Source organism: Aptenodytes forsteri, unplaced genomic scaffold (assembly GCF_000699145.1).
Source record: "Aptenodytes forsteri isolate BGI_AS27 unplaced genomic scaffold, ASM69914v1 Scaffold182, whole genome shotgun sequence".
NCBI classification, from domain to species: domain Eukaryota; kingdom Metazoa; phylum Chordata; class Aves; order Sphenisciformes; family Spheniscidae; genus Aptenodytes; species Aptenodytes forsteri.
In genome coordinates this window covers 206,668-234,575 of record NW_008795932.1, presented here as the reverse complement: position 1 = coordinate 234,575, position 27,908 = coordinate 206,668, and positions in this window count along the sequence as shown.

Below are 27,908 nucleotides of genomic sequence, written 5' to 3'. Positions count from 1 at the left end.
TCCTCCTCCTCCTCCTCCTCCTCCTCCTCCTTCTCCTCCGGCCTCGGGGTCCCTCTGCTGCTGCTCCCTCCTTGGTGTCCTTCTCCTCTGCCTTTTGCCCTTTCTGCATTTTCCCACTAACCTGGGCACGCTGTAGAAATCCTGTATGGAAATCAGTGGGCTGGAGCAAACCTCTACATGTCTGGTTTTAATTCACAATTGACACAACTACTCTAGCCCTCATGGGGTTTTAAGTCTTTGGGAAGAGTACATCTCTCCCCAAATCTTCTCCCTCCCTGGGCATCAGTGACAGAGATTTGCTGGAACAAACTCTGGTCTCCTTTACAGCAGCTTGCTGCTTCTTTCTTCCCCTGACTTTTAACCTGTCAGTCCTAGGTCCTGTATGTCTATTTATTCCCAAGTCAGGTAGATTTTTATCAAAGGGGTAACCTACCATTCCCTAAGGAAATCTGTTTTGATTGAGAGTTGGGCAACACTAAAAATCTACTATTAATATTATTTTTCTTGCAGCTTTTGTTTTAAAAACTTGAAATATTTTGGACTGGAAACAAAAAAGCAGCAGAGAACATTCGGTTATCACCTAAAATGACAATATTGAAAAATATCCTTCAAATAGAAAGTAGGTGATGCAAGAAAAATTCATACAGACATTTGCAAAAAAGTCTGAGCTGGCTTTTTCTATCCTTCAGGCCACTAAGGTATAACCAAGCTCCAAGCTGTTAAAAAAGATTATTACAGGGCCGTACTCAAACTGGTAAACCCAGACTCCCAATAGAATTTATAACCTCCAGTCTACTGTTTCATTAATGCAAATACAGGCTCAGTATCTGATTGAGGTCCAGTCAGCTGTGGTCACAGGAAGCTTGAAGTTCAGACTTTTCTGAAAGAAATCTTGAAAAGATCTTGTAACACAGAGGCAAAAAAGTCATACTGATTTACGTACAAATTGTACAGAAAAAAACCCATAGCATTAGGAATTTTTTGCTCGTCTCACTGTCTTTAAACCTCACTTCTCAGCCCTCACTTGCAAAAGAATTAATGACTAAAATAGAAAACAGAAATGTTGTTCCTTGTCAGTGTAGGATTAAACTACAACAAGGAGGAAGAAATGTTTGTCTCTATCTGGGACAGTTATAGAAGAGCAAACAGCCACAGTTTACATTACTGCCTCTGAGCAAAGTCTTTGCCTCGGGGGGATAGTCTTTGTTTTGAATGAAATGAGCACAATCCAAGCTGTAAAAGACAAAGTAAACCAGGAGGACATTTCAAGCAGATTCTCCAGATGAGTGAGAGTGTAACAAATCCAGAGCCACTAAGGACTTCTTGGTTGTCATTATCTCACAGAGTCTAGCATTTTCACAATGATGCATGCAATGCTCTGTCTGGCAGGGTTCACATGTTCTTCTGCCTTGCTCTTTTGCTATGTGTTTTTTAAAAAGAAATAAATAACCTCTGAGTTATTCTAGCCTTGCTATTTGAGAGGTGATAATTACACGTGACTAAATTTTGATGTTTGTGTTCAAGATTTCCAGGGCTATTTTTGTACACCGCAAGGAAGTCTTCCATATCACAAAACAGCTGTGCCTCTCCAGTTTATTCAGAAGAAAGGACTAGTGTGCACACACACAGACAGACATATCTGTATAGGTAGATGGACATGTTGAACAGTTCATGCTAATATCTGCACTTGGTTAGCTATACATCCTGCATCATGCAAGAGTCTGTTCCAGTGAAAAGTGAATAAAAAATTACATTAGAAATAGAAATTATATCCTAGATGCCGTGTCTTCCTCCTCATAGTACAAGCTAGTTTCTTGAGTCATATGCTCTCTGTTGTTAATACTCAACTTGAATTTGTATTTCTTCAATGCTGAGCCAAGTCTCATGCTGCACAGGCAGTCCAAATATATCCTGTGGTTAGAAATGTTTCCTGTGACACATTTTGTTCTGAAAATCTTTGATGTCATCACCATAGAAATGCCTGCATAGTTACATTATTGTCCTGGTAGAAGAAAATGATGTGTCATATTCTTGAAAATATGTACAAGGGCTATAGGAGACCAAGTTACTCAGTTCCTATAGTTCTGACATGTATTTTTAAAGGTGTAGCTTAGGTAGCTTCCAGTTTTACATGCTGCTTTCTTCTGATACGATTTTAGGAGTCTAAATGCACCTATGTGGCATGGGGGAGCCTCAGCAGCCAGTCCAAAATGATGAACATCTCTAGGCAGGAAGGTGTATAGACATTTTTGCTGCAATTCCAAATTCCTATTGCAGTTGTACCTGTATTGATGGAGGTATTATCTGTATACTAGGTAGGAGAAATGGAAATAATTAATTTCTTTGCCTTTTAGCCCTTAAATCAATTGTATCCAGAGTCTGAAACAGGTAGAGATTATCAGACCTTGAACAGGTTTCATTTCAAATAAATTAAAAGGAAATAAATCATTTTTAGCATCTGATAACAAATTACTTGATAATTCTACATTTAAATGGAATCATAATAGAAATATAAATAATGTTCCTGTGAATAGCAGATGGTTTTACCATGATGGATGTCATTAAAATAAATGATACGAACACTTCTGCAAACAAACAGACATTAATTAAATCTTTATTACAATATGGGTCCGTAGAAAAACATATTACACACGTCTGATATGTTCAAAAGTGGTTTTCCTCTCAATTAATACTGTAGTAAATACTAATCTTATTTTTTTTTAGAGTGTAGCTAACTTAGAAAAATAATCTCCTGAATGTAGATCATTTCTTCATTAGCCCCTGGAGAAAATTATTCTCTCCCTGGGGATAAGTAATCTATATTCCTTCTGTTCTTTTGTAACTAGATTGTGTTTGCAAATACAATTGCATTAATAAGACTCCCACTTTCTCAGAGTCTTAGATAAGTTTAAATATAGCATTTTGGTAGTGCTTTTATGATGGATGCATCTATTGCTTCAGGCACTCCAAGATCAATTTTTCAGAGCTATCTACATATAGTTATTCAGGAAAAATGTGTTCACTATGTCCTCGGAGAGTTTAATGCATAATGACTGCCATTCTTTTTTCAAATTAGGTAAATACCTGTGCAAAGCAAGTTAGAACTGCAGCTAGCCATTTCTGTAAGCAAAGTTTTCCTGTGCTTACGCAATAATAATTGCATGTGTAACTCAGAGGCGTCATTACACTTATGTTGCATGTGCAACTGCATGAGTCCTCATAATAATATACAGAATAAAAATCTCTTGTCCTGGAGCATTTTGATCCATCAGGCTAAACATGGATCACCACATTGCTGCTTCTTCCACTTGTAGATCATGTAATCTGGAGACATTTTGTCCCAAAGGACTATGTGATATATCAAATGATTGACAACAGCAGTAAAATATCCTGGGAAATGGAAATGAATCTCTGTAAAAAGAGTTTCTTGAGGTAGCAGTGGTGTCCTAGGGAACCTCTGGTGTGACAAGAGCCACCAGAAAGAACAAAATTTAATAAGTGGGTAAAGAAAGGCTTAGATCCATGGGTTTTTGTTGTGAGCTTGTGGCCTGTGTATTAAGGGGTTCAATTTTCTTTTTCCTTTGTAGGGTGGAAAGGAGGTACAGGGTGACCAAAGAAGAGAAAGGGGAAACAGAATAAATAAAATTGCATGTGACCGATTTAGGGAGCAACTCCAATAAGGTCAATTTGCATTTCTTTCTGTGTGACATTTGTCGAAGGAAAGAAAAGGAAGTCAAGACAGACTGAGACCTTTATTGGCTCATTTCTCCTACAGTAGCCGCCTTTTTACCAGTTCACAGGCTAAGCTCATAAGCCAAGGCATGTAACCTCTTTGCATTTTATAGCAAAGCACTGCATCCTAAATCTGGGGAGGCTCTTGATTTACCCAGATTCTACTTTAACCTTGAACGAAAGGGGCATATTTATAGGCTCAACATACAAAACTGCAACTTCATTCAAGAACTTGCTATCACTGAGATCTCAATGCACTGCACTGTTAAGCATCTTCAGCACAAAACCTTGATCTTCCCTCTCTCCATGTCATTTTTAGTTAAATATGTCTAACTGACTAGGTAGGAAGCCAGGAAGACACCCCTTCATTCTCAGAATCTTAATGAAGTTTTAAAAATGGGGAATATGCACTTCTTTGTAACTACTACAAAATGGGTTTGCATCTGGCTGTAATGATCTTGAGGAATTTAGTGGAAAAATTAAGTAGCAACTGTTGCTGGATTTTATATATTTGGTATTTTCACTAGGAATGCAGAAGATGGTATAGGAAAAGCACTTCAGGAATTAGAAAGAAAGAGGTAATTAAAAGATTTAAAAGGATAGGATTAAAATTAAAAATGATCTTGAGAAATTAACACGTGGGGCTGAGGTTGATAGAGTGAGTCTCTTAAAGCAAAATGAAAAGCCATTCTTCTATAGAAAATGCAACCCACCACAGAACTTTGGCATTGAAGAAAACTGGAAAAGCAGTGCGACAGGAGGGGAAGAGCTGGCATATGATGGAGCATGGGGTATTAGTGTCACTAATACTTGTGAGAAAATATAGAAAAAGTTGGTTGCATTAGTCGAATATCACAGGTGGAACACAATGAAGAAATAACTGGCAGTGTGAAGCTGAATGGGAGATGTGGCCTCTTTACCAAAAAGGGATTATGGAGGTGAAGATTTTCCCAATCTGTCCTATGTATTTCCCCCAGTGTCAGAAGGATGAAGGAGTTAATGGCTTTTGGGGCATCAAACTGTCTTTTTTCTCTTCTTAAAATCCTGTCCCCAGCCCATGCAAAATCTCTTTCCAGTTATTGTTTCCCTTTTTACCATTTTTCCCCATGACCTGAGGAATAGAAAGCTGAAAGAATCTATCTCAGAAGATGTGCATATTCTACTATGTGGTTCGTTCTTCACCACCGACATGGCCCCAAGTACTCTGATAAGGCTTCTGACTGATTTATTATGCTCTCTCTAACCTACAGCATCTGAGAGCTTTCATCCAGCATTTAAGCAATATAAGTAGAGATCAGGTGGAGAATGTGGGCAGTCTTGATCACAGGATCAAGTAGCTACAACAATGCATGTGTCGACCCATCAGTAGTAGAAGGGCTGGTCTGTGACCTCTTGCAAGGGCTCAACCCACACAAATCTATGGATCTAGACGGACTGCACCCCAAGGTGTTGAGAGCAATGGTTGACATCATTGTTACAAGGTCACAGTCTATTATCTTTGAAAAGTCATGGGGATCAGGGGATATCCCTCATGACTGGAAGAGCGCAAAAGTCATATCCATCTACAAGAAGGACCCAAAAGAGGACCCAGGAAAATACGGACCCCTTAGTCTTACTTCAATCCCTGGGAAAATACTGGTAGGAGTCCTCCTAGAAACTATTACAAACCAGAAGCAGCTGGTGATTGGGAAAAACCAACATGGATTTACTAAGGGCAAATCATGCCAGACTAACCTGATCACCTTCTACAACAAAAGAACATTATCTGTTGACATGGGGAGAGCAGTGGCAGTGTTTACCTGGATTTCAGCAAAGCGTTTCCCACAGCTTTCTCCTGGACTAAGTGACAAGATACAGATCTTGTATATGAATTAATATCTGTCCTACACTATTTTTTCATTCACCCACTCCATATCCAGAGTGAAATCTGGGAGCAGAATGGCCCATATGCTTTTGTGAGATTTTTTTTTTTCTCCTCAGTGCGCCTGTTTCTGTATATTTCTGTTAGAGAAGACAGGTTGTGTGTGCATGTGTCACATATAAATTAAATTTGCTATGACCCTTTATACATCAAGCTATCTGTCTCACAACTAAGTTTCCATCCTGCTATTGTTAGTTTTTCTCCTAATATCCATAGCAAGAGTAGTGTCTTGTCGATCAAATATTTCACAAGATTTGAGGCCTGAAAGGGTTATTAAAACATCTTCTCTGGCTTTGTGAAGAATACAAGCCCAAGAAATTGGTCCTGTTTCTCCTGCGATGAATCCAAAATGTATGTTTATGAAACATGCCTTCCAGAAAAAACACCTGTATACGGCCTGTAAAGCTTACGAGGATGGAGCATTCACCAAGACCATTGTTAGTTTTAGTCTATGTTAATTTTTTTCATATATTTAAGAATTCGTGTCTTGTTTCTAATTTGAATGTATATATTTTTTGCTTCTGGGCTCTGTTTCTTGTTATGTCTTTCTCTACTAAATTAAAGATCTCTTTACTACCTACTATTTCTCCCTGTGGAGATATTTAGACCGTAATAGAGTCACCTCTTGATTGTCCTTTTTTAAGATAAACAGCTTGAGTTCTTTATGTCTGGTTAAATAAGCCTTTCAGCAGACAAAAAAACTAACAACTGAAAAGCAAAAAAATCTTTCTCTGTCTTCCTCAAACATCTGAAAAAAATTACATGTCTACTCAAAAGGGAGTACTTATAAGAAAATATAATAATCTATACAACAGTAACTAGTTAGACTCCAAATACAGAAGATATCCCAAGATGGGTGGTTCTTTAGAAGATAGCTGAGAGGAGAGATATGAAATACAGATGAAAATTTTGGATATAGATTTCTGATAATTAAAGAGAGATTGAACAGTCTCTGTTCAGAGAAAAGGATGTAGTCATTGCTTGAAGAGTTGGTACAGAAAGGCCCAAGCATTGCTTATAGTCAAGTAGTCACTGTAAACAGAACAAAGCATGCTGTGCAAACTAGGGAGACTTCACCAATGAGGGCTTGTGAAATACAGATGAAAATTTTGGATATAGATTTCTGATAATTAAAGAGAGATTGAACAGTCTCTGTTCAGAGAAAAGGATGTAGTCATTGCTTGAAGAGTTGGTACAGAAAGGCCCGGGCCTTGCTTTTCTTCTAGTCGTGTCTTTACTGTGAACAAAGCATGCTGTGCAAACTAGGGAGACTTCACCAATGAGGGCTTTCACATAACATTAAAAGAAATATCACAACTATACAATCATTCTGGGATTAGAAGCAATTGTCAATGAAGGTTGTGGAATTGTCATCAAAGGAGTTATTCCAGCCTTATTATGAGCTTTCAAGATAATACAGTGTGTTAGAAAACTACAGGGAATGATTGGAAAACGTATAAGGTTCCTTTTGAAGCCAGAAATCCATGCTTAGCTAGTTTAGGCCACATCAAGCAAGCTTCCTTCATTTGGATATAAATAGTGTGATGATGATGTAGCATCTAATGAATGTCAGTAAGCCACGTTAAAAGTCAGTGTTCCAAATGATCTAAGATAATACAGTGTGTTAGAAAACTACAGGGAATGATTGGAAAACGTATAAGGTTCCTTTTGAAGCCAGAAATCCATGCTTAGCTAGTTTAGGCCACATCAAGCAAGCTTCCTTCATTTGGATATAAATAGTGTGATGATGATGTAGCATCTAATGAATGTCAGTAAGCCACGTTAAAAGTCAGTGTTCCAAATGATCTGAAAGAACCTTTTTTTTTTTTTTTTTTAATTAAAACTCAGCAAATCAGCATCAAACTTGGACAATTAGATTTGGGGGAAACTGCAGTCCCATCTTCATTGTAGACTTTTTTTTTTTTTTTTTTTTTTTTTTTTTTTGTTAATTAAAACTCAGCAAATCAGCATCAAACTTGGACAATTAGATTTGGGGGAAACTGCAGTCCCATCTTCCCATTGTAGACTGGGCATATTGGGTTGAATCAGAAAACACATCTGACAGTGTCACAGTAGTGCCAGATCAACAACTGCCTTACCACTGGGCATTGCACCAGTTAGTACTAAATCAGTGGAAATCAATCAACTAGTGGAGATCAGCAGGGGAATTCTAGGTCTGTGGTGCTATAAAACAAGGGGCTGGCCATGAATGATAGGGAAGGGGATATCGCTGGTTGGAAATCCTGCTTTGTTGTGAAGAGAGGAAATGTACCTCTTGCTCTGAGGATGAGATTCTCAAGACTGCCACCTGCCTTGCAATCCTTATTGACTAGGTCACTAACTCAAAGACTTATCACTTAGTTTCTCTCCTGCACATGTAGCTGGCCAATCTGATTCGTGATCCAGCAGGTATCCAGTGCAGGATACCCCCAACAGGGGAAAAGAGGGACGGCTGAGACAGAAATGTAATGGGCCATCTGTGGGTATTAAGACTAGAAGAGCACTGGCAGTTGAAATTAAGCTGATCAGGATGTGAAATTCCAGATTACCAGAGACTCTACATTTCTGTGTGCAGTGTTTAACAACTTTTCTTTCTTTTTTTTAATCCTTTAGGATTATGTTAAAGGATTAAATGGTAATTGTCTTTCCTCTGAATCAGGACTTTGTTAAGTCTCTTACCATCTATGATTACAATACTGGTAACTCTGGTCAAATAACAACCAATTAAAAAACAGTAGAAATACAAAACCAGAGCCATTTATCTAGTCATGTAAAATGGGACATGGCTTCCTGAGTGTCTGATTAAGGTTTTACAAAACTGAAGCCACCCGTGGTCATTGCTCAGCAAGGATATGCAGTGAGCAATAAGTATAGGTGACATCCAGAAGGAAAGAAATTATAGGATGTAGGAAATGAGTGCTGGATGTTCTTGCAACATAGCTAAGGATGTGTCTTCCAACATCATGCTACTTTAACCCATTTGAGATTTTAATCTAGTTGAGATTGGCTTCAGAAAATGGGAAATTCATGTGTCCATTCAGGCTGTGGACAGTTCTGAAAGGAGTTTTAAAAAAAAAATAAAATGTGTATTTCCTGTGGCACCTATCCCTTTCAGCAGGGAATCACAGCGTAATGGTCTCCCACGGTGCAGGCTTGAGCACTAAGTTAGATAATGGACATGATAGATCTCCTACCACATTCTTGGATCAAGACAACAAGGGTGGGGACTGTTTTCCTTTAAGTGGAGAAATTTATATTTGGACAACTTAGGGTCAAATATTTATCTGGCTATGAATGTCTTAGTTACCAAGAATGGAGCAATTTATTTTGTTGTTACAGCCAGGAGATCCTGCAACTTAGAGAGGAATAGTTTCTTTAATATATATGAATCAACTCAAAGGTTAAACTCAGTTGATTGTGGTATGCCTAAATAAATTGCCGTGGTTTTAATTATAGACTGCAGAGTGGTATCTACATTTTTTTTTTTTCCAGGCCCTGAGAACCCACTGTAAAGCTGCTACAAACAAGAATTACATGAGATATGAAAAAACCCCACATTTCCATACTGTCCACCAGCAAGAAGTCCTGAGTGTGATTTTATTTTTCTCCACTGAGGAAGAAGAGGAAGACAGAGAGGAGGGATCAGGAAGTAATCACTTCACTGCTGAATGCAATTCACAGTTTTACATGTGAATTTAGAACACCAGTGAAGGAGGGTAAGATGCTGCAAGGTGAACTGGAGAATCTTTGTTGGGGCTATGTTTGATCTTACAGATTTTGGCCCAGGAGCAGTAAACCCCAGCAGAGTGAGACACAAACCACAAAAGGTGCCATGTGTCTTCAGATGTGCTCAGTTGATGTGAGTGAGGTCTCACATGGGAACGAGTGGATGCTTACAGTAACCCACAAAGTGGTAGCCATGCAGGTGGGGTCTGAACTGCTCCCTGGAGCCTGCTTGAGGGGGTAAAACTGCAAATGGGGCCTAGCATCTAAGTCACCCATGGTATTTTAATAGGGAAATCTGGGGGATTTTGCTCATCTGTTTTCTCTCCTTTTAACAGAAGATGCAGAATATCATGTGCTGCTAGGCAAATCATTGCTTTTAATATTATGACACACACATCTCAGCCAATTCAGAAAGAAATGCATGGGACATCCAAGGAGGGACTGATTCCCAGAAGGGAAGGTGCTCAGCGTTTGCCAAAAATGAGACTCTTCGGGCACTCTTGCACTCTGTCTTACACAGGTGAAATATTGCGTAGAAGAAAAGTACAAAACTAAAACAACAAAAAAACCCAACAAAAAAATTGATAAGAACATAGGGAAGAACAAAGAAGGTGTAGGGCTTGCTTAAAATATCATGTTCTTGCAAAACTAACAAGTAGGTCTTTTCCAACACCATGTGTCATTTTCAAAGACCTAAGGGCAAGATGAACAGGTAAAGATCTCTATAACTATTTATTTTCTATGTCAGAACTGAATTCACCATTAATCCACCATCTGTGTCAGTATCTGGTCAATCCTCTTCAGCCAGACTTCAGCTCTGAAGGAGATAGCCATAGCAGGCTAGGCTTGATGTTGTTTTAAAGACTACCTAAGCCTTTCTGCTTTCTTTATCCCTGTGACTGAAAAACATTCACTAGTTCTTCACCTCCTGCTGCTTCCTTTTCAAATCTTGCATCTACATCAAATTCATAACAGAAAAGGAAAGAGAAATAAAAAATAACCTTTTTTGCTTTTGTTATTGCAAAATTATATTGTTTAGGAAGCATTTTCAGAAGAACCAGAAAGAGCCTAATCTAAAGTCAACATCACTTCTAATCTCACCAATGCTTTTATTTGAGGTGAAATAACTTGCCTGAAAACAGGAGGAATAAACCAGTTTAAAATCCCAGAAAATGGATGGTTTCTAGTGCTCCATACAGAGAGCAGTTTCTACCTCTCTGACTTGTACGCCTCAGCCAAACCCAAAATAAGTGACCCTGTGCATGGCCTGTCATCTCTTTATGCTTGGCAGGACTCCTCCCATGTTCTACATTCCAGAAATTTGTCATGTTTGGTAAAAAACTTGTTTTCCTACTTAGGAAACATCAAGAACAAATATTCTGGGGGCATGTATGTTGGGGTTGTGAAGTAAGGGGAATCTGACAAAATCTAATCTCCCTGAAACAAATTAGAACTTTTTTTTGGTTGTTATTTTTTAGGTAATTAATGGGTCTCAGTTGTCTGCAGCGGTAGTTATAGCAATTAGTTCAGCTTAGCACAAGTCTCTAATTTCATACATCAATAAATGTTAGATCAGGGCACGATCACTATCAAGCATAGTCATTGTTTACAGCATATTCATCTTCATAAGCGCTTGACTATAAACAGAATATCTTTCCATTGAGGTTTGCTTAAAAATATCCATCAGTATGCCTTAGAAATGCTGGGAAATACTGGGGGGAGAAAAAGCAATAGATCTTCCACAAAATTGAAAAACAAAATGTCAGTGTAAGACATTCATTTTCCTCTACTACTTAAGTACCTACATGAAATAGAAACTCTATGGTGCCAGGTCTTGTACAAGCAGAGTGAGAAAAGTTTTTGTTCCAAATAAGCTATTGTTTGGAGAGGCAAGGGTACAAAGTGGGGTTAAACGTGGGAGATGTGTGAAGACTGGGGTGGGAATGGGAGAAACAAGAATTTCACAGGAACTTAGTGGTGAAGACAGGAATGAAAATCAGGTGTTCACCTACAAACCATTAAGGGACAGGATAATTTTGTCTCCAATCTTACAAGAGAGCTGTGAGGGAGGAAGAAATCTGAGGGAACTGTCATTTTGACTTCCTAATGGAAGACCTTGTGCTGTTTATGTCCTCTACTGTGACGAGATACTGACTTTACCAGTATTCTTTATGAAGGAGTAGCAAGGATAAATCTACTTCAGCATGGGAGAAACTCATACTGAAGGTAATGAAACACCATGCGAATACATTTGTTTCTGTAATGAGGTTTGCTCTTGGCTCCTCGATAGTGGTAGCACTAACGGAGCATACCCAAGGAAGAATATTGTACTATGAGCATATATCATTCAGTGGAACTACTGCCACAGACTACACTGGTAGGATTTATTTATTTTTAGTTACACTACCTGATTAAAAATAAATTTAAAAGTGTGTAGGGAGGGTTCAGGTACTTGTTTTTATGGGACAAGAAGAATATCCAGTGTTTAAGGAGGTAGTTGTTAACAATAAATAAGACTTAGAGTACATTTCTTTTACTGGCTAGTATAGCAGACCTGGGACACCACAAAATGGTTCTGACTCCCACAGTTCGGCTGTTAAACATTGAAGATAGCAGTTCAGCTGTGTTTCACAATTTTTTGATGTGCCTAAAAAGTGCCCTAAGAAATGTGTGAGGCACATTTGAAGATAATCAGACATCTATCTCCCCTTGAGTTCATTAGATTTAGGCAACCAAACACATTGGGTGTTTCGATAGGTTCCTACTCCATATAGCCGTATTAGGAAAGTTACTCACTACCAGAAGAGGTACTAGAAAAGAGGAAACAGAAAACACTTATGAACACACAGTTTCCTCTTTCTCCTCCCCAAATGAGGAAAAAACTGTTAAGCTGACATTTGTGATAATGTATTATGGCAGGTGAATTAGGCAAAGAGTTAATTAAAATCTGAGAGTTAATTAATGAGATCCACTGCACATTAAAGATCATTACTGCATCTGAAAAGAGTAATTAGAGAGCAGTTTCTGGTGTTTTTTATTCTCCTGGGTGTTTTGCTGACACGCCACATAAGTCATTCAATGTTAAGCAAATAATCCACTGATCTCCCTATTTACTGTGATTATTATATTATTCTGGCTGTAGCAGGGAGATTCCTCTTTCTAACAGATTTCCTCCCAACCACCTATTCATCTGTCTCTTTATCTGGCTCCTTATGTCCCTTAATTAAGTCATTTGTGATAATAATAATTTCCAAACCTCATTTTAACCGGTTGCTTTCACCTAGGAAACTTTTTTTTTTTCCCAAATCACCTCAGATAATAGAGCACGATGCTCAAGAAAACTGTCTACTTGTGCTGCTGGCACTATTGTGTTGTGTGGCCGTGGGCAAATTCAGCTCACATCAATTCCCAACCAGTTGTCAATTGAGACCCTAAACTTTTGCGACAAGACCTGTCTGATGGTTGGGATGTCAGTTAGGAACCACAATAGCCACTTATAGGGATAACTGAGCAAATGGTTAGCACTCTGAATAATGCCTCTTACCATTTTCTAAGAAGCAGGTCCTTGGAAATTTCCAGCCTTGAATCAGCATTGATTGCAACTCTTACTGCTGACAAATGCACGGTGGGTTGACGTCTCTCTCTGGTTGTACTAATTCACCCTAGATATTATCAGGGAAGCCTTTGAGGAAGCAGTTTGTGTTTGCCTTCACACACTGGCATAGCAAATGTGCGAGTGGGGACCTACAGCTCACTTTCAGATTCATTAGGTTTTGCCTGATTGTCATTTGTGCTGCCTTTATTCATAAATGCCCTGGAAGAACATTGTTTGCTTCAGTTTAAGCTTGACATTTCATGTCTTGCCATCACCATCTGAGAGCACTGTTGCTCCTTCCCTTTATGGGACCCCTTCATGAGCCTGCATTTCACAGACACATTTTTCTACATCTTTCCTCCACCTCCTTACCCCATCCAGACTCTACACCTTTCCTCTTCTGAACCTTGCTCTCTCCTTCACCTCCAGCCTTTTCAAGCTGTTACCTTTCTAAATCTGTACTCCACTTCCAAATTTGCCAGATGTTTTCCACCCAGCAGTACTCCAGGTCAGGGGCTGTTGGTTGCAGGACTCTGAAGTTGCTCATTTCACATTTAGCTTCAGTAGCTAATCTCAGGGCTCCTGGTATGAATGAGGTAGGTGCTTCCTGCAAGTCTTTTTTCTTGATCTGAAAATCTCTTCAGAAATCAAATTAAGAATCAACAGAGGCCAGACCTGTATGATATCTTATACTGATGCTTGAAGTAAAGATGGAGAAAAAAATTGAGAAGTGTATTTTAGCCCTCTCTGCTTACGTAGCAAACTCTAGAACAGTCTCTGCTCTCTTTTAGTTTCAGGAAATGTTTTTTATTGTCTCTCATAGAGGAGCTAATAGTTCAAAATGATTGCTGTCTTCTCTGTAGACCAATGATTTCTGAATTTTTAAAAAACGGCTGACCCCCTATAAACATTCCACTGGCAATGCAGTGCTCTGAAGAGCAAATGTAAGCCTGCTGTCAGCTGGCATGCTTCTTTTGTGGCTTTTCAAGGAATTTTTAGACATAGTCCACAAGGTGTTCCCCCATGCAGCCCTCATACTACCCAGAAATCCACTGTCCATAATTTCAAAACCTTTCCTGTGCACTGCACATAAACTGACGATGAGCCTTTTTCCACATATGGTAAAGAGTTGAATAACCAATGCCAGTATGATTCACCTGTCATTAAAAAATCCCATGATTTAGCTCATGGAAACATAATGGAACCAATTCTCAGATATTATGCCAAACTTTGATTTTGTTTGACTCACAATTTCTGTTCTGGCAAACTTGGCTGTTTCTCAGGACTGGGTTTCCATTTTTCCAAAGGAAGCTGTGATTCTACGTATTATTTTTGTTCTGCCTCAGAAAGCTGAGGGCTTGATTTATTTCAGGAAAGAGAAGATCTAATAAAACATACCAGAAGGGCAGAAGCAGTAATATTTACTGACTAGTAAACATGTGCAGGTCTTACTGTAGTTGATAGCTCCACTGAACTAGAATCCCCTTTCATCCCTCACTCTCTGCCTACCACATCCCTGGATAGACCTGATGATAATTCTGTATTAAAAGCTCAGACCGTGCTGGGAATTATTAAAAGAAATAAGAACTCTGGAACTGACACAATACTATATGTTAGAAATACTTAATAATCCACAAACTATATCCAGACAGCAGGACAACTGCTCTTCACAAATGCATTAAGCAGAGACACCATGGCACAGACAAATGGTTCATAGAATCATAGAATCATCAAATGGTTTGGGTTGGAAGGGACCTTTAAAGATCATCTAGTCCAACCCCCTTGTCATGGGCAGGGACATCTTTCACTAGATCAGGTTGCTCAAAGCCCCATCCAACCCGACCTTGAACACTTCCAGGGATGGGGCATCCACAACTTCTCTGGACAACCTGTTCCAGTGTCTCACCGCCCTCATCGTAAAAAAATTCTTCCTTATGTCCAATCTAAATCTACCCTCTTTTAGTCTAAAACCATTGTCCCTTGTCCCATCACTAGAGGCCCTGGTAAAAAGCCTTTCTCCATCTTTCTTATAAACCTTCGTTATATATTGAAATATATATGGACCACAATATGGTCTCCCTGGAGCCTTCTCTTCTCCAGGTTAAACAACCCCAACTCTCTCAATCTTTCTTCACAGGAGAGATATTCTAGCCCTCTGATCATTTCCATGGCTGCCTCTGGACCCTTCCGTATCTTTCTTGTGCTGGGAACCCCAGAGCTGGATGCAGTACTCCAGGTGAGGTCTCACAGAGCAGAGTAGAGGGGCAGAATCACCTCCATCAACCTGCTGGGGCCACACTTCTTTTGATGCAGCCCAAGAGATGCTTGGCTTTCTGGGCTGTGAGCGCACATTGCCTGCTCATGTCCAGTTTTTCATCCACCAGTATCCCCAAGTCCTTCTCCACAGGGCTGCTCTCAATCCATTCATCACCCAGTCTGTACTCATGCTGGGGGTTGTCCCGATCCATGTGCAGGGCCTTGCCCTTAGCCTTGTTGAACTTCATGAGGTTCACATTGGCCCACTCCTCAAGCCTGTCAAGTTCCCTCTGGATGGTATCCCTTCTCTCAAGCGTATCAAACTTGCTGAGAGTGCACTCAGTCCCACTATGTCATTAACAAGGATGTTGAATAGTGTCAGTCCCAATATGGACCCCTGAGGGACACCACTTGCTGCTGACTTCCATTTGGTCATTAAGCTGTTGACTGCAACTCTTTAGATATGGCCACTCAGCCAATTTCTTACCCATTGAATAGTCCATCCATCAAACCCATATGTCTCCAATTTAGTGACAAGGATGTTGTGTGGGACTGTGTCAAAGGCCTTACAGAAGTCTAGGTAGATTATATCAGCTGTTCTTCCTTTATCTACCAACACAGTCACTCCATTGTAGAATGTCACCACATTAGTTAGGCACAACTTGCCCTTTGTGAATCCATGTTGACTGTCTCTAAACATGTCCCTGTCATACATATGCCTTAACATATCTTCCAGGAGGATCTGTTCCATGATCTTACCTGGCACAGAGGTGAGGCTGTCTGGTCAGTAGTTCTCAGGGTCCTCCTTTTTACCCTTCTTAAAAATGGATGTGATGTTTCCCTTTTTCCAGTCACTGGGGACTTCACCGTATTGCCATGACTTTTCAATTATGATGGTGAGTGTTTTGGCAACTACATCTGCCAGTTCTCTCAGGACCCTGGGATCCATCTCATCAGGTCCCATGGACTTGTGTACGTTCAGGTTCCTCAGCTGCTCTCAAACCTATGATTATCTTCTCCTACAATGGATAAGCCTTCATTCCTCCAGTCCCTCTCTTGAGATTCAGGGACTCGAGAAATGTGGGAAGAGCAATAGCCAGTGAAAACTTAGGCAAAAAAGTTGTTGAGTACCTCAGCCTTCTCCATGTCAGTTGTCACCAGATTCCCTGTCTCATTTATAGCAGGGGTACATTTTCTTTAATCTTCCTTTTCTGACTAATGTACCTGTAGAAGCCCTTATTATTCTTCACATACCTTGCCGAATTTAGCTCCAGCTAAATGCCTTAGTTTTTCTGATCCCATCCTTATAGTCCCAGGCAGTATCTCTATACTATTCTCAAGATGTGTGTTCCTGCCTATACATTTTCCTCATGTGTTTCAGTATGATCAAGAGGTCCTTACTCAGACATGCTGGTCTTCTGCCTTCCGTGCCCAATTTCTTGCACGTTGGAATCAAGAGTTCTTGTGCTCTAAGAAAGATGTTGTTGAATAGCTGCCAGCTCTCTTCTGCTCCTTTACCCCTGAAGGCAGTTTCCCCATTCAAACCCACATCTTGTCCCAGGATAGTTAAGAGGCAGCCAGGACTGTTGTTCAGTCCCAGAACGGTAGATTTTCAGTGAATTTCCCCATTCAAACCCACATCTTGTCCCAAGATAGACTGTTTTTCAGTCCCAGAACGGTAGATTTTCACAGTGGAGACAGACTCCTTAAACTCAAAAGCTTTTTTGTTCAAGGGATTTAGTACTTCAGGTTGTTCAAAAGATTTAGTACTTCATGAAGGCTGATTTACAATCAATTAGGGCTAAAGAAGGAAGAAATAGCTTCCAAACACAATTATACAAGCTTTTCCAGTGAATGTGGATTATTATTTTTCAGCCTGAACTATCAACCAGATCCCAAAACTATGAAGCAGCAGCAATGTTTTTCTATCAGATCATTAAAAAAAGAAAGAATAAATATTTGAGTCAGTTTTAACATCACTATTTCCATCAGTTATGCTTCTGATAATATAGCGAGATACTATTAAAGAGCACTTAAAATCGTGACGTTTCCATTGTATTACAGAAAGCTGCTGAAGGGTATTAGAGGCAGTGATAGCACCTCTAGATTTGGAAGTTCCTTCATAGCAAGTCACCACAGGCTGAAATAATATTCTAGAGGAGTATGAACCTATTCTGGCTCTGTCCTTGTTATTGTTCCTAGGAAAGCACTGTTGGCCACCCCCAGACGTAGGAAATGCATTAGGTAGATCTTTGGTCTGACCTACTGCAGTTGTTCTCATGCTCTCTTCTTCTTTACTAGCTACGTGTGTAAGGCTTTGGCTGGAGTAGCCAAAGCCAGTAGCTGTAGAAGCTGGGACACTGGAAGGTGACAGAAGGATGCTCAGAAGCTGGAGGGGCAGGTCACCTCTGCATATGAATGTAGGGCAAGCACTGAGATTTCAGTACTCATACTTCCACACATAAGTTTTAATCCGGTCATTGAGCTGAGAAGGCTGGCATATGGCCCTCGAGCTATTTAATTCCCTGGTGATCTAGCAATGCTACATCATGGTGCATGAGCTACATGACTCCCCATGGCAGGATAACATCACAGGGCCACCAGCAGCGATATCATGGCTTGGAGCTTGCCTTCTTTTAGTGTTTCAGGCTATAGGGATGGGTCTTGTTGCTCTTGGCCACACAAAGATTTTTGGCATGTAGCTTATAGAATCATCTTTGCAGAATGCATCATCACTTCTTACACATTTAAGAAGAAAAAAATTAACTAGAGACTATTATGATTTTGCTTTAATGCAGACAGAAACTGTCAAGTACTTCTGGACAACGTCCCAAAACAGCTCTTGAGGTTACTGTGCCATCCTAGTCTCTAAGCCCTGCATACAGCCCTGTCTCAGTCTCTAAGCTCTAGCCACACGCTGTATCTCCGCACGTCCGTAAGTCCTCTAGTAGCTGTTTGTGCTAGGGAGGGCTGAGAAAAGTGATTGCTCCACAGGCAATGAGAGTCCTAAAAGGCCTTACCACAGGAATACTGGCATAATTTATTACCAGTGCAAATGGGAGACGTAAGTGAAATCTCCAAGCCTCAAAAAAATTCCCAGCTGACAACAGAGAAGGGGCAGTTAATTGGCTCTGAGGATGTGGCAGACAGGTAGGACATAAAGAAAACATCGTTAACACTTCCTCCTCCCTCATATTTTCATATGTCTGACTCTAAGTATCCCTGTATCTCCAGTGCTATGCTTAAGTGGTAGCAAATCTATGTGAAGAAGCATTCAGCCATGCTAATACTCAAAAAATCTCCGTGTCTTTGGGACTTCACTCGAAGCAAACTTTTATATTCCTCCTGTGATCTCTGCCCAGATCTTCTCTCTCCTTTCATTTCATGAGCATGCAGAAGGTACACGAAGATATAAGCAGAGCCATGATCAGTCTGAATGAAGCTCTATGTACCTTGATAGAAGGTAGCCAAAAGAAAATACTTCAGGAAAAACTGTGGAAGAGGGAAAGCACAGAATGGTACTGTCCCCACAGTGTCTTCCTCCCAGGATCCAGCCACCTGACTTAAGGACTGTCTGATCTATAGTACATCTAAGTTAAGTAAAAAAAAAATATGTTAAAAACAACACAAGCTTTCTGGGGCAGGGATCCAGTTTTCATTCAGCCCATGTGGACCAAGCTCTGATTTGCCATAGACATTATTGTTGATAATTAAAAATGGGCCTCTGCTTCCTGCAAGCACTTCTTTTTTCTTTTTTTTTCTTTTTAAGCTTTCCACCCCTCAGCGTGGCAATTTTTGATTGATCCAAAGCACCTTGTAAATCATCAGCTGCTCATAGCCCACCTCTTATAAAAACTCCCAATGCTTTATTTGCAATGTAATCTATTTGCCTTCCAAATGTACCTGTTTCTCTTTTACTTTCTTCTCTTTTCCTGTCTTACTTCTTTTTTTTTTTTTTTAAGTCATAGATGGCTCAAATCATGAATTAGTTATAATCTTCTCATCTCTCACATCTTTACTTATCAAATGGAGGCACAGCTCTTCCCAAGTGCAATGGTTTATAAACAGTGCCAATTAGACTTCTGTTCTGCTCCAAGCCTGGGACAGAGCAGGGAGAGAGAGATAGAGAGAGAGATGTGCTGCATTACAAATGGGACTTGCTAAATTACGTATGCCAAGACTCTATAAAAGCCTTATCAAACAAAGTCAGCGAGGGGAAAAAGAGCGAGCTAATTATCAGGCAGCACCAGTAAATCAAAAGGAGCAGCCAAATGTATTTTAAAGTCAGATAATTAAGTCATGGTCTAGTAACAGGGGCATTCCTGCCTGCATGTTCAAGACTTTTTAAACCTGACTTTAAAGGCAAAAAGCAGTGTCATATGTAAGTTACCTTTATTATTTTGTCCACTGGTGAAGGAAAAAAAAAAAAATCACAGCAAAATTCCTTGAGTGCTTTATAAGAAAAAGACAAACAGATCACAAAGGGCAACCTGCCATCTTAATTGTCTGACAATTTTTAAGTGAGCGGTTCTGGTAAACATGTTGAGAGAATTAGATAAAATGTTTTGTTCTGTGTGGTTCTTTGATCTGAGACAACATTTCTGATGCAGGGGACTTTAAAAAAAACAATTTGCATATCAGTCAATGTATCAAGGTAAGTGTCCCAACTAAGCATCACTGGCTGCAAAAAGCTGCGTGTGAACGTAGATATTTTCACTCCATCCTTTCACTCTGGATCGTAAGTCCTGCTCATGGGGGACTGGGACATCAGGAGAAGACAGAGGCCAGGAAAAAGGAAGAAAAGTCCAGAGAAGAGAGATTGAACCGTGCTTGTAGGGAGTATTCCTTCTCTTCAGTTTCCCAGAGCTATCAATTTCCTTAGTCCAGATATGCAAGAATACATCCGACCTACACGTGCACCACACAGCCCATCTGAACACACGCAGTAAAGCTGTTGTGTTCGTGATAATAGAAACTGTGCCATTAAGTCTGATGTATCCTGGCAGCACTGGTCACTTTTCTCATGTGTTTCTGATCTGTTGTCCAGGAGAGTTTGCTACTGTCATACAAGTCTAGGAAAGACCTATTCAGCGAATATCCTGTAGATCTGCAGCCTAGAGTGTCATAACAAATACTTAGATAGAATCATGTATCTCCACCCTTTTATTTTAAATACCTTTTCTTTTTTCTTCTTTTCTTCCCCCCGCCCCGAGTTTCTGCACTTTCTGAGACACCAAGCTCTACCTCTCCATATCTGACTTAAGTCAGGATAAAAACCGTCAAGCGTGGATACTGATGAAACTCCTGAAAGCTGTGCATTGCAACGCAAGCCCGCTGAAAACCACAGTTCTAAAAGCAGCACTCAGAGCCTGAGTGCGTGCTGCTTTCAACATTGGTTTTAAAAATTATCAAAGAACATTTAGCAAGCGGCTTTTCTACATAAAAAAATAAATATTGGCAGGAGGCGTACAAATGACTAGATATTGGTTAGAGAATCTCTAGAGCTGTGTTAAGTTAGCAGTTTAGCATCAAATTATGTTTATTTTCCCCTTCTATAGGGTATACTCATGCATAGCTGAGAATATTTAGAAATGAGTTCGCATTGTAATATGTGGAATAAAACAAGCCAGAACTCCATTATAGCTGTGACACAGAGAGTCATATTAATGAATTCCAAAAGGGTACAGAAGGTGGAAGATAACCTGTGATATGAACAAGAACACAAATACTATTTTGTTTTCACAGTAACCACACCAGATCTCTAGACATGCTGAAAATGAGAAGCAGTCATAAAGGTGATTTTAACATCTGCTTTGTATGAAATGGAGTTGTAATGATATACCTCGTAACCTCAAGAAAACAGTGTAAAATGAAGGTGGCTGGGTTTTTTCTATGACTGGGGTGGGGAATTGCTTATGGTAGGAGAAACCTTCATCCTTCATTACACATAGATAACTGGCTGTAATAGAAGTAATTTTAGATTTTTATCACTGATAACTAAATTTTATCCTCATCTATGCTAGCTTCAGGACATCGCTATACAAATGAAGCCAAAAGAAATACATGGAAAAAAAAAAAATTAAAAAAATCTATTCTAGCTGTGGACTCATTAGGGAGTCCACTTCTCATCAAAGACAGCTTTCTCCAGCTAAAGATCTCTCGTGCTGTGTTAAGGAGCTATGTGGAGAATTACATGTAGAATTCTAATTCTACCCACTCTCTGTCACTGATACATTGTCAGCTCTATGGCAAAGCACTTAACTGCACAAAAGACTGGGGGGGGATACCCAGGTGAAGTTGCAGTCTGCCAATGCAAAACCTCTGCCATTTCAAGTGGACCTCGGATGAGAGCGTGCAGAAGGGGCTCCTAGCATGACAGACCTGTCCAGCCTGCAAAGTGTTTTCTTCTACATGTGGCATCAGCATTTTTTGTTGCTTCAAGATCAAAGAGTGAATCTTGTCAACAACGAAAAATGCCAAGATGGAGAATCCATGTCTAGTGTTCAACAACTCTCACAATAATATTTTTTTTAATGCTTAAATGAAATTTTCTGTGTTTTAGTTTGTGCCCATAGCCCCTTGTCCTGTCAATTCAAATAAAATTTGAAAAATAAATCTCCAGATTTACCCCCCAGAGTAGCTCTGATTACATGTAAAATATAAGCAATGTTCTATAGTGAAGATTGCAATGAATTTCTGGCAGTCTGAGCTACCACTTTGATGAAGATCCTTTTATTGGGCTTTTCCTCTATTTTCTGAGGTTTTTTCTTTCTTTTCTGTTTTTCTTTTTTTTTTTTTTTTCATGTGCAGAACATAAAAGAAAAGGACAAGCTTGGCTCTGATCCCTGTCTTCCTTTCTTCAAAGGAAAAGCCTGAATATCTCCTGAGTTTAGAGGAACTAAATAGTCTTAAATATAAAAGATCTTACTTCTGCCAAGACAATTCTGACTATAGATAAAAGTTCTTTAATTGACAAGACAAATGTTGTAGACAAAGGCAGGGAGAGTTCAATATAAAGAGGAGGTTGTAGCAACCAAAGGGACTTGCTGAAGCGCTGTAGGAAACAGGTTACAGGGATTGGTTCCAGATGATTTTCTTTTTTATCTGAATTCACTTTAGTTGGCACTCCTGAATTTTGCTTTGCCTTCCAACCCCACAAGCAAGACTGTGGTTGTGTCTATACATCTGTGAGATTTGTGCTTCATGTCCAAGGTCAAAACCACAAGCTTTGTATCCAGATTTTGCATAATGAAACCATTTTCATGGCACAAGAACTTCTGGTATTAATAATCTGTATCTTCTTCCTCTGTTTTCCTCCTCTCTCCCCACTCCTATCTCTGCATCAAGCTGCTGAGGAGTCTACATGGCAGTCTTCTAAAGGTGTTGCTGATGAACTATACACCAATAACACACACATTTTCAAGAAGGAAAAGAGAAGCGGGGCGGGGGGGAGAGACAAAGAGAGACCCCAATGTTGCTACTAAACATGGGTTCAAATGCCGTGAAATTACTATTTTAATCATGTTCAGTCATTACCTGTACTATAAAGATAGCTATGGTGAGGAAAGGAAGGAAGAAAAAGGGCAATGTGTAAGTATTTGTCAGGGAAATATAACATTGCCCATTGGCACAATGGCTTCCTGAAATTTCCCTGAAAGAAGATAGACAGCAGAAATTTTAATTTGCAGCACTGTTGCACATACTAAGCTTCCATGACATAGTGCTATGTACATGCAGTTTCATTCACTGGTCATTCGGAAAAAAAACAAACACGAAGCAAAAAAATAAAACAGCTGAGAAACTCTTACAGCACAGCAAAGGTTACTTGCCTGATTGTTTTTCATATAAATACAGCCAGAAAAGGAGAAACTCCTGCTTAAACGTTAAATCTTGGCTGTTTTTAGCACTACTTCAAGTGGCACATCTCTGGTCTTAACTGCTGCCCCCACATTCCTGGCGGGTGAGATCTCACATGTTGGGTTCAGGTTTTAAGCAATCTGGAGACCCAAGTGTTAAGCACTTTTTAAAGTTCAAGAATGGGTTGAAGTGCCCGTGTAGTCATAATCCCAGATAAAATCCTTATGCTGGAAATGATCGCTATCACTGCTCCAGCTAAAGCACAAAGGTTTTGTAACAGAGTGCAGCAAGCTCTGTTATCAGCTTTGATGGGAACTCAAGTCCTACTCTTTGTGCACATTTAGCATCTTCCCAGAGGGATTCACGGTTAAAAAAATTCACCACTGAGACAGACTGTTTTGCACTACATGATAACACAATATCTACGAGATGGAGCCACCAGCTAGATGAAGGCATCCAAGCCTCCATTTCAAAGTGTAAATAACAATTCGGAGCTACAAGAAACAAAAGAGCTACATGCGGGAAAGCAATATTCAAAGTTCTAGCATAAAAATAATGAACCCAGGGAAAATGAAATTAGAAGCTAAAGGAAAACCAGAGGGAAATATAGCAAGGAACTATAAAAGGGATGGGAGATCACAGTTAAAATAAAAGAGACAGCAATTTAAAAATAGTTTAAAGCTCCTAGAATGTTGTGGGAGAAAAACATAATGATGGTAGGAAAAAAAAAAAAAAAGAAAAGCGATAACTCAAAGTAGGAACTGTGGGAATAAAATTAATGTATTAAAAGTTATTACATGCTTACACTCCACATTGAAAGAAGGCCCATTTCACAAGTGATAACACATACTTAGAGAATTTTCCCCATAGTATCTCTGCTGAGGTCATGGACCGAAAACTGCATGTAATTGTAAGTTGGATAATGAAGTTGCAAGGCATGATTTAAAACTCCTCCTTCCACCCCCTATGAAGGTGTCCTAGACCACATTGCCTATCCCGTTGCATGGTGCCTAGCAGAATTTTCAGTGTTTAGTAATAATTGTTTGGCTTGATAGAAATAATAGGTTAAAGCAAGTCTGAGTAACCTAGTGGATGCAGCACTCATCTGGGATGAGGGATTCCTAGCATCTAGTCTGAAACAATCAGTTGTATATTTACATGTAAGTGGTCATTGTGATAATTATCGTGCACCTTACCTCCAGCATTATTGTCGTTATTTCTTCCTCTGGTCAAATTTTAAAAGTCAAAACAGCCCATGCTCCAGTTTTGACAGAGACATTGCCAGTGCCATGACAGTTCTCCCGGTAGCACTAACACACATGAACAACAGAGAGGTGAAGAATTGAAAACACACGTCTATGTTTTGCTTTTCCTCTTTTCTATCTTCCTTGCTGCAGATGTTCCTTTTTGTGTCCCATGTTTACAAGTAACTACATGCATGTTTATCCAGGAGAGCTCACATATCTCCCACTGGATTTGCTCTTTGCAGAGCTGAGAAACACTCCTTCCAGCTGGATGGAAGCTACTTTGACAAGATGATGCTTCTCAAAAGAGAAATCTGGAAACTTTTTCTGTCCACTTAGTACTTGCAAAGACTAAGTACTAAATACAAAGTACTTAGTCCTTATAAATGTAAGACTCCTGATTGAAGCACTGGTCCAGTATCTTTGGAAGGCAGGACTGAAGTGCTGAATTCAAATGTCAAGAGAGCCAGAGACTCTCCCGTGTATTGTCAAGGTACTTTCATGCACCTTTCTGAGTTCAGCAGCAGGTAAAACTTATGTGGTAACTACCATAGCAGATGCCTTTACATTTATTGCACTTTTGGAAAGCTCCATTTAAAGTGAGATGATAAAATGACATAAATTGATTTTGTAAGATATTTGACATGCAATAACAGGGCTGTTGCTGTAAACAGTATGGAAGAAATCTGGGAAGATGGTTATGTTGGTCGAGCAGTTTTCCACTAAGAAAGCTGCAGGGCCAAAGAATGATAAAGACTGGAGAATATATAATTTATGTCATGGATTAGCGATGGCCTTCCTTGTCATAAACAATAACCTAAATAACTGAATAACCTAAATAACTTCATCATCGTAGTCTTCCAAGCTCATAATCTTATTAGACATCATTAACAGTCAACAACCAAAAATTAAATGACTGAGAATTGGTTAGAGAAGTGGACCCCGTGGAAAATTAATCTGTTAAAAAATGACAGGTCAGACTGATAAGAAAGAGTCAGAAACCTGTCAAACATACCAAAGCCAAACTCAACATACTCAAATGAATCTTTACCAGGGATCACTGCATGATAGCTTCTATGACCATGACTCACTGACTCAGGAGTCACGTTGCTTTAAACACTGTCTGTGTTTTCCTTGCATTTGTCACTTTGACAATGATTTAAATTAGATCAAGCATGAATTAACATACAAGAAGTCCAGGAAATCATTAGGTACGAAGTGTTTCTGGTGTACAGGATTAATTTAAAGAGCAGCAGTGTATGTGCCAATATAATTAACAAAGTAATGCCATAATGCCAGTTAGTACTTTCCTCAAGTGAGAATTTTATGCTGCTGCATTTCAGCGTGGAAAAACTAATTTACTGCGTGTTTGCAACAAGCAACAATAAAGCTCATGTTTGTTTATAAATAAATCTTCCAAAGAAATGAAATGCTTGGGAAATTGCAGGTAATGCTCTTCCATGAGTGCACATTGAGGGCTGTGATTTAGAGATTACCATGGCCTTGCAAAAATAGCACGCAGAGTGGAGCAAGAGTTAATCAGCTACAACAATAATTGAGGCATCATCTCTGCAGCAGGGCTTGAGGTAGCAGGAGATTGTTAGAAAATACTGAATGGTTGTTGCTCCACAGTAGTCATAGGTGGTGGTCCATGACAAGGGTTCAGGAGGTAATGCCAGAAATAGAGAGCAAAATGTGATTGCATAAACTTCTGGAATTCTGTGTACTTCTCGTGTAGGCAAAGACCCATTTCACTTGGCAAAAATCCTCCCTAAAATAAGAGGATAGCAAAGCCTTCCAAATATAGAACAGCAGAGAGAACCTGCTTTCCCCGAAGCTTTAAGGACCTTCTCTTCTCAATATAGGAGCCAAACTTCCCCCTGTGGTACATGACAAAGTTCTCCAAAAACAGTCCTGCTGAGCAGGGAGATGTCAAGAGACAGTCAGAAACGAGAACTCTGGAGTAAGGGTAACTGACTCAGGAGTGAGGGTTGGCATTTGTGGGTCTTGGGGATTGACAACCTTAAGTCCTGTATGGAAAGAATGTTCTCCATTCTTTTGAAAAACTGAGCTCCTTTTTAAGGACTGCAGGTTGTGATGCTCCTTCTTATTCCTTTGCTAGGGACAGTTTCTTTATATTACATCCAGCAGCTACTGAAAAAAAAAAGGAAAGGAAGACTCCTTGAACAGGACCTAGGATGTAGCATTCCCTTCTAGAAGACGTGACCATTTACGGAGCAAAGTCACACTTCTGTCTGGAGTTTTTCTCTCTGTCTCTCTCATACAAATTTTTATTTCTTTGCTGCACAGTGGAGAAATTCTTTTTTTTTTCAAGTGGGGATTAGCAAACTCTCTTGGATCAAACTCTTAATCTCTCCCTGAGTGCTCCAAGTTTTAGACCACCTTATAAGAAGCAGTTTTTTCTCCCTGTATGGATTAAATGGATGAGAACGACAAATGTACTTTACAAAATGTCTCATCCGGTTGTTACCTGTTAAACCTGTTTTGAGAATGCACAAAAACAACTTAAGTGGAAGAAAACCTTCTTCCTGGGATGCAGTTTTGCCCAGGTGTTCAGACTGGGGTACGTACATCTGAGAAAATCCTAGGAAATCAACTTAAAATCCTTCTGTGATGTTACTACAAGCAACATCCTAAAAGATGCAACCAAAAAAAAAATGCAACCAAGTGCACACCCATGTTACAGTGCCTTATCTTAATAGAATCTTTCGTCTAAAAATAAAATAAACAGCCTAACCTTTTTGTCCTTTCATCTTTCCTCTGTGATTGGCTTCACACGCTCCCATCCTCAAGTGTTTGCAGGAGCTGTTCTACCCTCTCTTATTTTTCGCATTTCATGCAGCCAGCTACTTCCCAGTTTAATATACCGCCTCAGGGATTTTGTTGCCGAGATGTGTTACTCTTTTATCCTGATGGTAATACCAATACCTCAATATTCTGGTGGATTTATGGAACAGGCTGCAGATAGCAAGGTTCCCTTGGCAATTAGTGGGCCAAGCTCTTTTCCATGCCCTCAATTGCTGTGAGTCTGTGCTATTAATCCACAGGATGGCTTGAGCTACCATAAGCTTAAAAAGACATGCAGGTATTTTAGGACATTTGAACATTTTTGGTCCAACAGTTTTCTCATGATTTTCAAAGGCTTTTTCAACCTTAGAAAAGCAATGCTTAAAACAAAGCTCTTTCTTTTATTTATTTAATTAAAACCTGAACGGAAACATCTGATTCCAGTTGGTGCAGGCCTACTGAACCGTAATCAAAGTGAATGGTGAATTTTTACTGGAACTTGGGTTAGGTAGGTAGTGTTTACACTAGTCAAGGACTTTTCAGCTTCCCATGCTCTACTGACTGAGAAGGCTGGAGGTGCACAAGAAGCTGGGAGGGGGCACAGCCAGGACAGCTGACCCAAACTGGCCAAAGGCATATTCCATACCATATGATGTCATGCTCAGTACATAAACTGGGGAAAGCTGGCCGGGGGGGCCGCTGCTCGGGGACTGGCTGGGCATCGGTCGGCGGGTGGTGAGCAATTGCACTGTGCATCACTTGTTTTGTG